We start from the raw sequence: 10,385 nt of genomic DNA, 5'->3' as shown, positions 1-10,385 counted from the left end.
CACATGAAACATCGACACATGCATTTCATCTACAGCTCTCTGCTGTCTGCCCTTTCATATCTCTTCTGGTAGGAACCTTGAACCCTTTTGACTCTCTCCCTCTCATCCTATCTCTTCTGTGACTACAAAAGGAGCACTGGAGTTTGTTTGCAGATTCTTTTACTACCCCACTGGAATAAACTTGAAATGCACAATAAGTGAATGTGTAGATAGGAAAACCTAATGTTTTCAGCCAATGAAACCATTACATAGCCTTCAAGTTCAAGTAAACTGTATGAATTAATGTACTAAATCACACAATAAATGCATACTGCAAAATCTACAGTAAAGAACCCCATACAGATCAGAATGTTAGTTAAAAAGCAATATGACTGTCATAATGCATGACATTTTCATGAAAACCGAAGATAATTGATATTTAATGTTGCTGTGTACCAGAAATCTCCAGAGGACTTCAAACGTTGTTGTTGGAAGTGGTTCTGAAAACCGTCAGAGTACTTTCATGTCAATGATCCTCCATTAAATACAGTCCATGCATCTCCTTTATTTATCGCAAGATATAATGCGCATTAATCAAATTACATATATTCATAGCTGTAGTGAAAGGAGAACTTGGAAACATCCCAAGTTCTTTGTTCTCGTTCTCAGTACCTCTTCGGTATGATTGAGTAACAACCTGGTTGTTTCTAGAACAGACACCTTCATATGTACATGACCCAGTAATCTGAAACACTTTGACTCTGTAATTACTTCAGAAAGATGTGCCTGGACTGGAGATTTAGTATGAAGAGAAGGCTAAAATCAGTATGTGTTTAGAATCTTATGTTTACCTGAATGTGGGTTGTAGCCTATCGATTGTCTCGTTTGAGTTTGAATCACTGTAATAGAGCATCATTGCCCTCTGCTGGCCACTGTGTCACACTGCAGGGTGCAGGCACTTCACTCCTAGTGACGGATGATGTTTACAGGCCAGAGGCCAGCGAATATACCAGAAGTCTGGGTTTTATGATCATTTGTTACAATAATACCGTTTGAATCATTGGTGTGATACAGACAGTTTGCTAACAAATTATTTAATAACAGTTGGCTGCATTTATACATTTATTTATCACATTTTGATCTCACCTTATAAGAATCACTTAACTTAATTAATATTCAATAAGCATAAACATGAATGGCCATGGACAAACAGCAAGGATTACAGTCTTCAGAATGCAAAACAATATACACAACAGTTTCAGGAACATTTACATATTTCATATCACAAACCCCAATAAAAAATAAAATGGCTCTATTTCCAAGAAGGTACAGTAGGTTTGATGTTGGGAAAGAGAATACACAACAAGTTTAGGATTAAGAATTAGTGTCATCTAAGTTTCATCTTTAACGACTATAACAAATGTGTGACAGCCTCAAGATACAACATTGTAGGAGTGCTTTTCAAACCTAAGCCTTGTCTCTGAAGATTCTCTAAACTCTACAATTATGAACCATTTCCATGTTTCCTGTGTATTTACAGAGACTGAATTTGGAGCAGAGAAGAGATTAGAGTATCCAGACTGTATGAATATAGTGATCATGAGATCACCAGGACTCTGTGTATTTAAAGAGACTCTCCTAAAAACAGTGTTTGGATATTTAAGTGCTTTGTGGTATTAAGCAGATTTTCAGTAGCAGAGGAAAGGGGCTCACAGAGACATTAAGTCAGAGAAGGCCGATAATGAGATAATACTATTGTAGTGTTGAATGTTGAGTAATGTGCCTTGGTATGAGAGACAGAAGTAATAAATGCTATTAATATGAGCAAGAGTCATAATGACTTCAGACACCAAGGTGTGCACTGAGTCGACAGAGAGCGTCTCCTACAATGTCCAGCTGGTGTCTGAGCTCCTCGACCACATCGGTGACGCTGGGCATGTCCTTCAGCACACACACGCTCTGTGTGTACGGGTTATACCGCAGAGAGAATGGACGCTGGACTGTCTTTGAAAATTCACTGTAAAGAATAAAATAGAGGAAATATATGGTCAAAGCAAAACAATAATGATACGGCATGCAAAAGTAACAGGTCACAAATTGAAAAACAGATTTACCGCATTCTAAATTTGGCTTCCTCAAAACTCTCTGAAACGAAGTAAACATCTTGAAAGGTGGTGATGAGACACTCCTGTTTACAGGTGACACTGGGCTCAAAGGGCAGGATTTTAGCAGAGCCTGAGAGAGAGTGCTTCAAAACAGAACATGTGCGTTTCAAAGTCATTCACTTCAGCTAACTTCATTAACTGTTGTTAGGGGTAATAAGATTGTTCTTTAAAGAAATTAATACTTTTATCTAGCTAGTATGCAGTAAATGTATCAAAAGTGACAGTATCAATAGTTACAATGTTACACATTTTATTTCGAATAAATGCTGTTCTTAAGAACTTTCAGTCAACACTAACATGTTCAACTGTGATAACAATGAGACATGTTTCTTGAGAATTAAACCAGCATAATAGAATGATTACTGAAGGATGTGACCCTTGAGACTGGAATAATGGCTGCTGAAAATTGAGCTTAAAATATATTCAATAGAAAACAATTTATTTAAATGTAAATTGTTTTTAATCAAATGAATGCAACTTTGATATCTTTTAAAGATATTTAAAAAGTGAACTCGTACAGTATTTTATTCATATTTTTTTGTTCAAACTAGTTATTAGATTACACATTTTTGTTGTGTAAAACGGATTCTGTGTATCTACCTTAAGTTCACTGATTGAGGAGAGAAGCCCAGCGCCGTATGCTCGGAGCGAACCCTCCTGCTTACACAGGCCAAACTCTACCGTGAAGAAATAGCACTGCAATGGCAAAGACACCAACATAACCACCATCAAAACTACTGCAAAAATTATTAAAACTTCATGCCTAGGACAGCGAAATGTACAGAAATACATACTGTTGCTAACTTCTGCACAGCATCATCAGACGCACCGAGAGAAGCCAGTCCTAATTCCTGAGAGAACTGTGCAAAACTGGGTTCGGCCAACAGAGGAACATGACCCAGCAGCTCATGACATGTGTCCCTGAAAGACACAGACATGAAGATCTCTTTAACTGTTTGTAAAGCTTTTTTTGGCCAAGCAGAATAAGGCCTAGTACACAAGACATATACTAACAGTGTGTAAGTGAAGCAGGGGCAAACGCACATAAAGGTTTGATGTGAACATACATCACTTACTGCTGTAGAACTGCAGCTCTGTGCAGAAAAGAATCGATTTCTGGTGATTTCTGGGATCCACATTGAGTATTTATTTCAATGGGCACCTTTATGTTGTTTATGATTTTACTTCCTTTAATGTGTAATAAATCTGTTTCTGCATGTAAGCCATCTGCAAAGTTACAAAAAACCAAATGGAGATAATCTCCTCAGTAGAAAACACTTTTAAAACACTGTTTGTAGTCCTGCTGTTATCTTATTATCTAGTCCTGACTTCGCTACATCACCATGTTAAACATTTGCTTAATTCTCACCTACTGTTTTATTTGGCCCGCCCTCAAATAACAGTTAGGTTAGTAATAAAGGATATGTTGCAAGGGCCAATAAAACAAACACTGTATGGACCAACGCCACAGTTGCTCATTAAAGTTTGGGAGCTAAAACCCAGTTGACCAATCAACAACCAATCAATCAACAGGCTGGGCCAGCTGACCAATCAGAGCAAACTGGGTTTTTCAGAAAGCTGGGCTTTAAAGAGACTTGAACTAAAACAGAGTGGCTGTGTCCGAAAGCTTAGGCTGCTGACTTGTTGCCTCACTGATTTATCAGGAAATGACTTTGAAGGCAGTGTTTGCACATGAAGGCACCTTATGAAACTGATTTTGGACAGGCTTCTGAGGCAGCGTAACAGTTTAAGGATCTACAACAATTCAGAGTGAGATTTGGTGATAATACAGTAGCTAATATTTAATTAATAATACTGATATCTCGCTAGAAGTAACATCAAATATGGTTGTTGGTCAGAAACATACATTTACACAGAAATTGACAACCAAATGCAACTTTTAGACGACATCCTTATTTTTTTAGCTCAACTGTCACAGAATGGAATGCACAGGATTGTGGGATATCAAAGGCAGTGAAGGATACATCTATGCTGCCTTCAAAAACCGATCAGATGAAGGCATCTCAGGAGACCGAAAGTGAAGCTAACATTGGATTAGGATGTGATTTGTTGCCTTCCTACCTTGGAATGCATCCTCTGAAGGAGCCATTGTTTCAGACAGAGGGTAAAAAGAGGTGCTGCAGCAGTGTACACATTTTTGTACAAAAAAATTGTTTTTCATTTTAAAATATGTAAATGATAACAAATAAATGTATGACTTTTAAATAAGCATAATTGGGGATCTTTAATAACTGTCATAAATATAAAATTACTATTGAGAGTATTGGCTATGAAGAATCACTATAAACTTGATCCTCCTGAAATCATGTGACTGAGTTTCAACACTGAAATGTGGTTGAAAGAATGTCAGTTGTTTCAACACTGAAAAAAAAACATTTAGAAAATGTTTCATGCCAAATGAAATAATTATAACTCAATGTTGAAATTTTAACAAGATCTTTACAAAAAAATAAAAAATAAACAAAGTTAAAACAATGCTGCAATACATCAACATGTATTTGATATTCAAAATCGAAACAAAATTAATCAGTGATTTAACCTTGATCCATGAAGCTGATTCACCCAAGAATGGAGCCGAGACCCCAAAGTGCAAAAGAAACTGCTTAAATCATCTGGATTCAGTTTGATTTACTGTATAAAAGGTGATGTGTCTGTTTCATTTCTGTGTTCATGCATCAGGTGTGACAGACAGTGTTGCTTAAACAATGGGTGCTGCTGCATAAAAGCCTGTTTCAAAAGATTGTGTCAATTGATAGCTTTCAGTCATCTGCTTGCCTGTACAAAATATATATAATCATAGGATGCTTACTGAATGTCGCCGTTTAGTTTAATGCAAACTGTGTAAAAATAACTGGCGGTCAGTGGAGCAAAGCTTTGTGTGACGTCACGTGAAAACTATCAATAAACAGGCCTGAAGAGATAAAGCGATATACAGTGTGCTTTATACTCACGGTTCAGGAGTGTAGAGAGGATCTGAACTGTGACGCACATATTGTGTACAGTGAAACACTCTGAAGGCCAGACCAGCTAGAAAGTCTCTCGGTGACAAATACCCAGCAACAGGGCGAATGGTGAAGCCAGTTCGCTCTGAAACACACATACGACAGCCATACAACTACTGCCCTCTGCTGGTGACACAACTAATACTTCTCATCACCTAGTATTGTAGCTATTGTACAGTTAAAATATATCTTAAAAAACATACTTTATCTACGTATGTGCACTCATGAAATCTCACCTCTCAGGAAGTTGGACACATCCTCCAGCTGCGGTATGTTGTCCTCTCTGTAGCCACAGTACTGGGTGAGCAGAGGCAGGTTGTTCAGAAAACTCTCGACAGGCGTGTGTGGGGTACAGCTTATTCAGCTCCCGAAAAACGACACCCCACGTCTTCACCTCTTCCTCGGTAAACGCTACACGTGGTACCCAGGTGAAAAAAAAGTGCACTTGAGTGCACTAAAAATACACTTAATTACAAGAAAGTACATTTGTAGTACATTCATATTTTTTGTGCTAAAATCAACTGTAAAAATAATACACTATTAATACACTAATTAAAAGTATATTTTTACTTTAGTAGTACTTAAGTGTAATTAATAAAGTATACTAAATACCATTTATATTTTAAATGTATTTTTAGTGCATAAAACAAATATATACTTTTGAAAAAATAGACAGAAGTCTTTTTTTAGTGTATTTCTTACAAGTACATTTTAAACGCATTAAAAATAGTTCATTGTTAGTGTACTTTTACATAGCTATCAAAGTACACTAGCAATGAACTATTTTTAATGTGTTAAAATGTACTTGTTAGAAATACACTAAAAAACTCTTCTGTCTATTTTTTCAAAAGTACATTTTTTTGTTAGTGCACTAAAAATACATTTTTTTAAAATAAGGCTTTTAGTATACTTTATTAATTACACTTAATTACTATTTAAATTAAAACATACTTTTAATTAGTGTATTTATAATGTATTGTTTTTACAGTTGTTTTTAGCACAAAAATAAGAATGTACTACAAATTACTTTCTTGTAATTAAGTGTTTTTTTAGTGCACTCGAGTACACTTTATTTTAGTGAAAATACTAAAGTAGTACTTACGTGTAATTAAGAAAGTATACTAAATACCATTGATATTTTAAATGTATTTTTAGTGCATATAAATATGATATACTATTGAAAAATTACACAGAATATAGTTTTATTACTGTATTTCTTACAAGTACATTTTTAACGCATTAATAATATTTCATTGTTAGTTCATTGTTAGTGTACTTTTAGAAAGTTTAAATAAAATTAAAGCTGCAAGCAGCGATGAACGGGCCCTCGCACCCGGGCTCACCGGCAGTAAGTGGCTTTAGTAGATATGTGAACGGTGAGAAATATGCATTTAAACTCAGAAATATAAGTGGAATATGTCAAAGTTTATTCCATATATCTGCCAATTTTCCTGTTGTAAGCAGGTGGCGCTGTCATTATAATGGAATATTGGCCTTCAGATGTGTTCAGGCCAGGACTCTTATCGAACATGTGAAGTTTAGGGAAGATTGAACATTTAATGCCTGAGTTACAACAACTTCTCTTCCGATGGCGAGACATCAAATTTTGTCATGGCGCCATGGACACACCCTTTAACAAAATCTCAAGATCTCCACAATTTAACATTGCAAAGAACTTTAGATTAGACTGACCAAAATAAAATTTGGATGTCATAAAATTTCTTGGAGTAGTTATTTGCAGTGTAAAACATTGACACTTCCTGCTGCCAGCAGGTGGCGCTATGACTATGACTGAATATGGGCATGTAGATCTGTTAAGGGCAGAAGTCTTATCTAACATGTGAAGTTTGAGGCAGATTGGACATTGTATGTCTGAGTTACAGCAGCTTCCTTTTTCATGGCGAAACATCGAAATTTGTCAGGCCGCCATGGACACGCCCTTTAACGAAACCTCAAGATCTTCGCAATTAAACATCGCAAAGGTTTTAAGATTACACTGACCAAGTTTGGTGTTTATCTGAATAAATCTCTAGGAGGAGTTCGTTAAAGTACAACCCCTGAAAATGGCAAAAACTATGCCAATTTTGCAGAGAAAATTCTAAATAACCGACTTCCTGTTGGGATTCGGATTTCGTACCAAGAGACTTTTTTGTAGGTATTGGTGTGTTACATGTGTGTACCGATTTTTGTACATGTACGTGAAACATAGCTCGAGGCGCACTCCATTGAAGTGCATATGCACTCCGTTGAAAGTGTATAGGTGGCGCTATCGAGCCATTTTGCCACACCCAATGGAATATTTGCCTTCATGTCTGTTCAGGCCAGGACCCTTATCACACATTTAAAGTTTGGGGAAGATCGGACATTTTATGCCTGAGTTATAACATATTTTATTCCCATGGCGAGACATCGAATTTCGTCGCGGCGCCATGGACACGCCTTTTAACATAATCTCAAGATCTTCACAACTAAACATCACACAGGTCTTTAGATTAGACTGACCACAAAAAAGACATTGATGTCATAACATTTCTGGAAATAGTTTGTTGCAGTGTAAAATATGTCACTTCCTGTTGCCAATAGGTGGCGCTATGACTATAACTGAATATTGGCATGTAGATTTGTTCAGGTCAAGAGTCTTATCCAACATGTGTAGTTTGGGGCAGATTGGACATTGTATGTCTGAGTTACAGCAACTTCCTTTTTATGGCGAAACATCGAAATTTGTCAGGCCGCCATGGACACGCCCTTTAACGAAACCTCAAGTCCTTCGCAATTTAACATCGCAAATGGCTTTAGATTACACTGACCAAGTTTGGTGTTGATCTGAATAAATCTCTAGGAGGAGTTCGTTAAAGTACAACCCCTGAAAATGGCAAAAACAGCACCAATTTTGCAGGGAAAATTCAAAATAACCGACTTCCTGTTGGGATCCGGATTTCGTACCAAGAGACTTTTTTGTAGGTATTGGAGTGTTACATGTGTGTACCAATTTTTGTACATGTACGTGAAACATAGCTCGAGGCGCACTCCGTTTAAAGTGTATACGCACTCCGTTGAAAGTGTATAGGTGGCGCTATCGAGCCATTTTGCCACACTCTATGGAATATTGGCCTTCAGATCTGTTTAGGCCAGGACCCTTATCACACATGTGAAGTTTGGGCAAGAACGGACATTTTATGCCTGAGTTATAACATCTTTTATTCCCGTGGCGAGACATTGAACTTCATCACGGCGCCATGGACACGCCTTTTAACAAAAATTCAAGATCTTCACAACTAAACATCACACAGGTCTTTAGATTAGACTGACCACAAAAAAGACATTGATGTCATAACATTTCTAGGAGTAGTTTGTCGCAGTGTAAAATATTTAACTTCCTGTTGCCAATAGGTGGCGCTATGACTATAACTGAATATTGGCATGTAGATCTGTTCAGGTCAAGAGTCTTATCCAACATTTGAAGTTTGGGGCAGATTGGACATTGTATGTCTGAGTTACAGCAACTTCCTTTTTCATGGCGAAACATCGAAATTTGTCAGGCCGCCATGGACCCGCCCTTTAACGAAACCTCAAGTCCTTCGCAATTTATTATTGCAAAGGGCTTTAGATTACACTGACCAAGTTTGGTATTGATCTGAATAAATCTCTAGGAGGAGTTCGTTAAAGTACAACCCCTGAAAATGGCAAAAACAACAGCAATTTTGAAGGGAAAATTCAAAATAACCGACTTCCTGTTGGGATCCGGATTTCGTACCAAGAGACTTTTTTGTAGGTATTGGAGTGTTACATGTGTGTACCAATTTTTGTACATGTACGTGAAACATAGCTCGAGGCGCACTCCGTTGAAAGTGTATAGGTGGCGCTATAGAGCCATTCTGCCACACCCGGTGGAATATTGGCCTGAAGATCTGTTCAGGCCAGGACTCTTATCACACATGTGAAGTTTGGGGAAGATCGGACATCTTATGCCTGAGTTATAACATCTTTTATTCGCATGGCGAGACATCGAACTTCGTTGCGGCGCCATGAACAAGCCTTTTAACGAAAACTCAAGATCTTCACAACTGAACATCGCACAGGCCTTTAGATTAGACTGACCACAAAAAAGACATTGATGTCATAAAATTTCTAGGAGTAGTTCGTCGCAGCGTAAAATATGTCACTTCCTGTTGCCAATAGGTGGCGCTATGACTATAACTGAATATGGGCATGTCAATCTGTTCAGGTTCGGAGTCTCATCAAACATGTGAAGTTTGGGGCAGATTGTTCATTGTATGTGTGAGTTATAGCAACTTCATTTTTCATGGCGAATCATCGAAATTCGCCAGGCCGCCACGGACACGCCCTTCAACGAAAACTCAAGATCTTCGCAATTTAACATCGCAAAGGCCTTTAGATTAGGCATACCAAATTTGGTGTTGATTTGAAGAACTCTCTAGGAGGAGTTCGTTAAAATACAACACATGGAAATGACCAAAATTACACAAAATATGCTCATAATATTAAAAATAACCGACTTCCTGTTGGGTTTAGAATTTCGCTCCAAGAGTCTTTTTTGTAGGTATTGGTGTGTTACATATGTGTGCCAATTTTCGTGCATGTAGGTGAAACATAGCTGGAAGGCTGTTGATTTTCTTGGTATAGGTGGCGCTGTCGAGCCATTTTGCCACACCCTCTTCTGAATCCTATGTCAGACGAAAATTTTCACCAGGTTTGACGCGTGTGCAAAGTTTCATGACTTTTTGAGCATGTTAAAGCCCTCAAAAATGCGATTCATTCGGGAGAAGAAGAAGAAGAAGAATAAAATATAGCTGCAAGCAGCGATGGCGGGCTCAAGCCGTCAGTGCAACGCCACCCCGGTGGCATCGGGAAAACTGTGCCCAGCGGGCATAAGCATTTACAGTAACCCTCTGGCAATCAAATTTTAAGGGATATGGCAGTTAAAGGGTTAATCCGACCCGTCTAGACTTTGAAATCACATACACAGAACAATATATATAACTTTAGTAACACTTTATTTTAATATATATATAAATGTATAAGGTGTACATTGTAGCTGACACCTAAATTAACACATTAAAATTGTTTTATGACTGCAAGTCTTTCTCCTCAAATGCTATTGAGCTTCAAATTTGCTTTTGAGTCCATGTGAAAAAGTAGCATAATTTACATATGACTTACAGTTTGTTTTAATAAATATCAAACATTCAATTTA

At 37.5% G+C, this 10,385-nt stretch overlaps 1 pseudogene; it reads right to left on the bottom strand.

Moving 5' to 3' along the window:
* Nucleotides 1-1,071: 1,071 nt before the first annotated feature.
* On the bottom strand, nt 1,072-5,621 carry LOC113075231 (tryptophan 5-hydroxylase 1-like; annotated as a pseudogene).
* Nucleotides 5,622-10,385: the final 4,764 nt, after the last annotated feature.

This window comes from Carassius auratus, unplaced genomic scaffold, assembly GCF_003368295.1.
Source record: "Carassius auratus strain Wakin unplaced genomic scaffold, ASM336829v1 scaf_tig00016515, whole genome shotgun sequence".
NCBI lineage: Eukaryota > Metazoa > Chordata > Actinopteri > Cypriniformes > Cyprinidae > Carassius > Carassius auratus.
The sequence above is the reverse complement of the archived record's forward strand: the minus strand, read 5'-3'. Positions and strand labels throughout refer to the sequence as shown.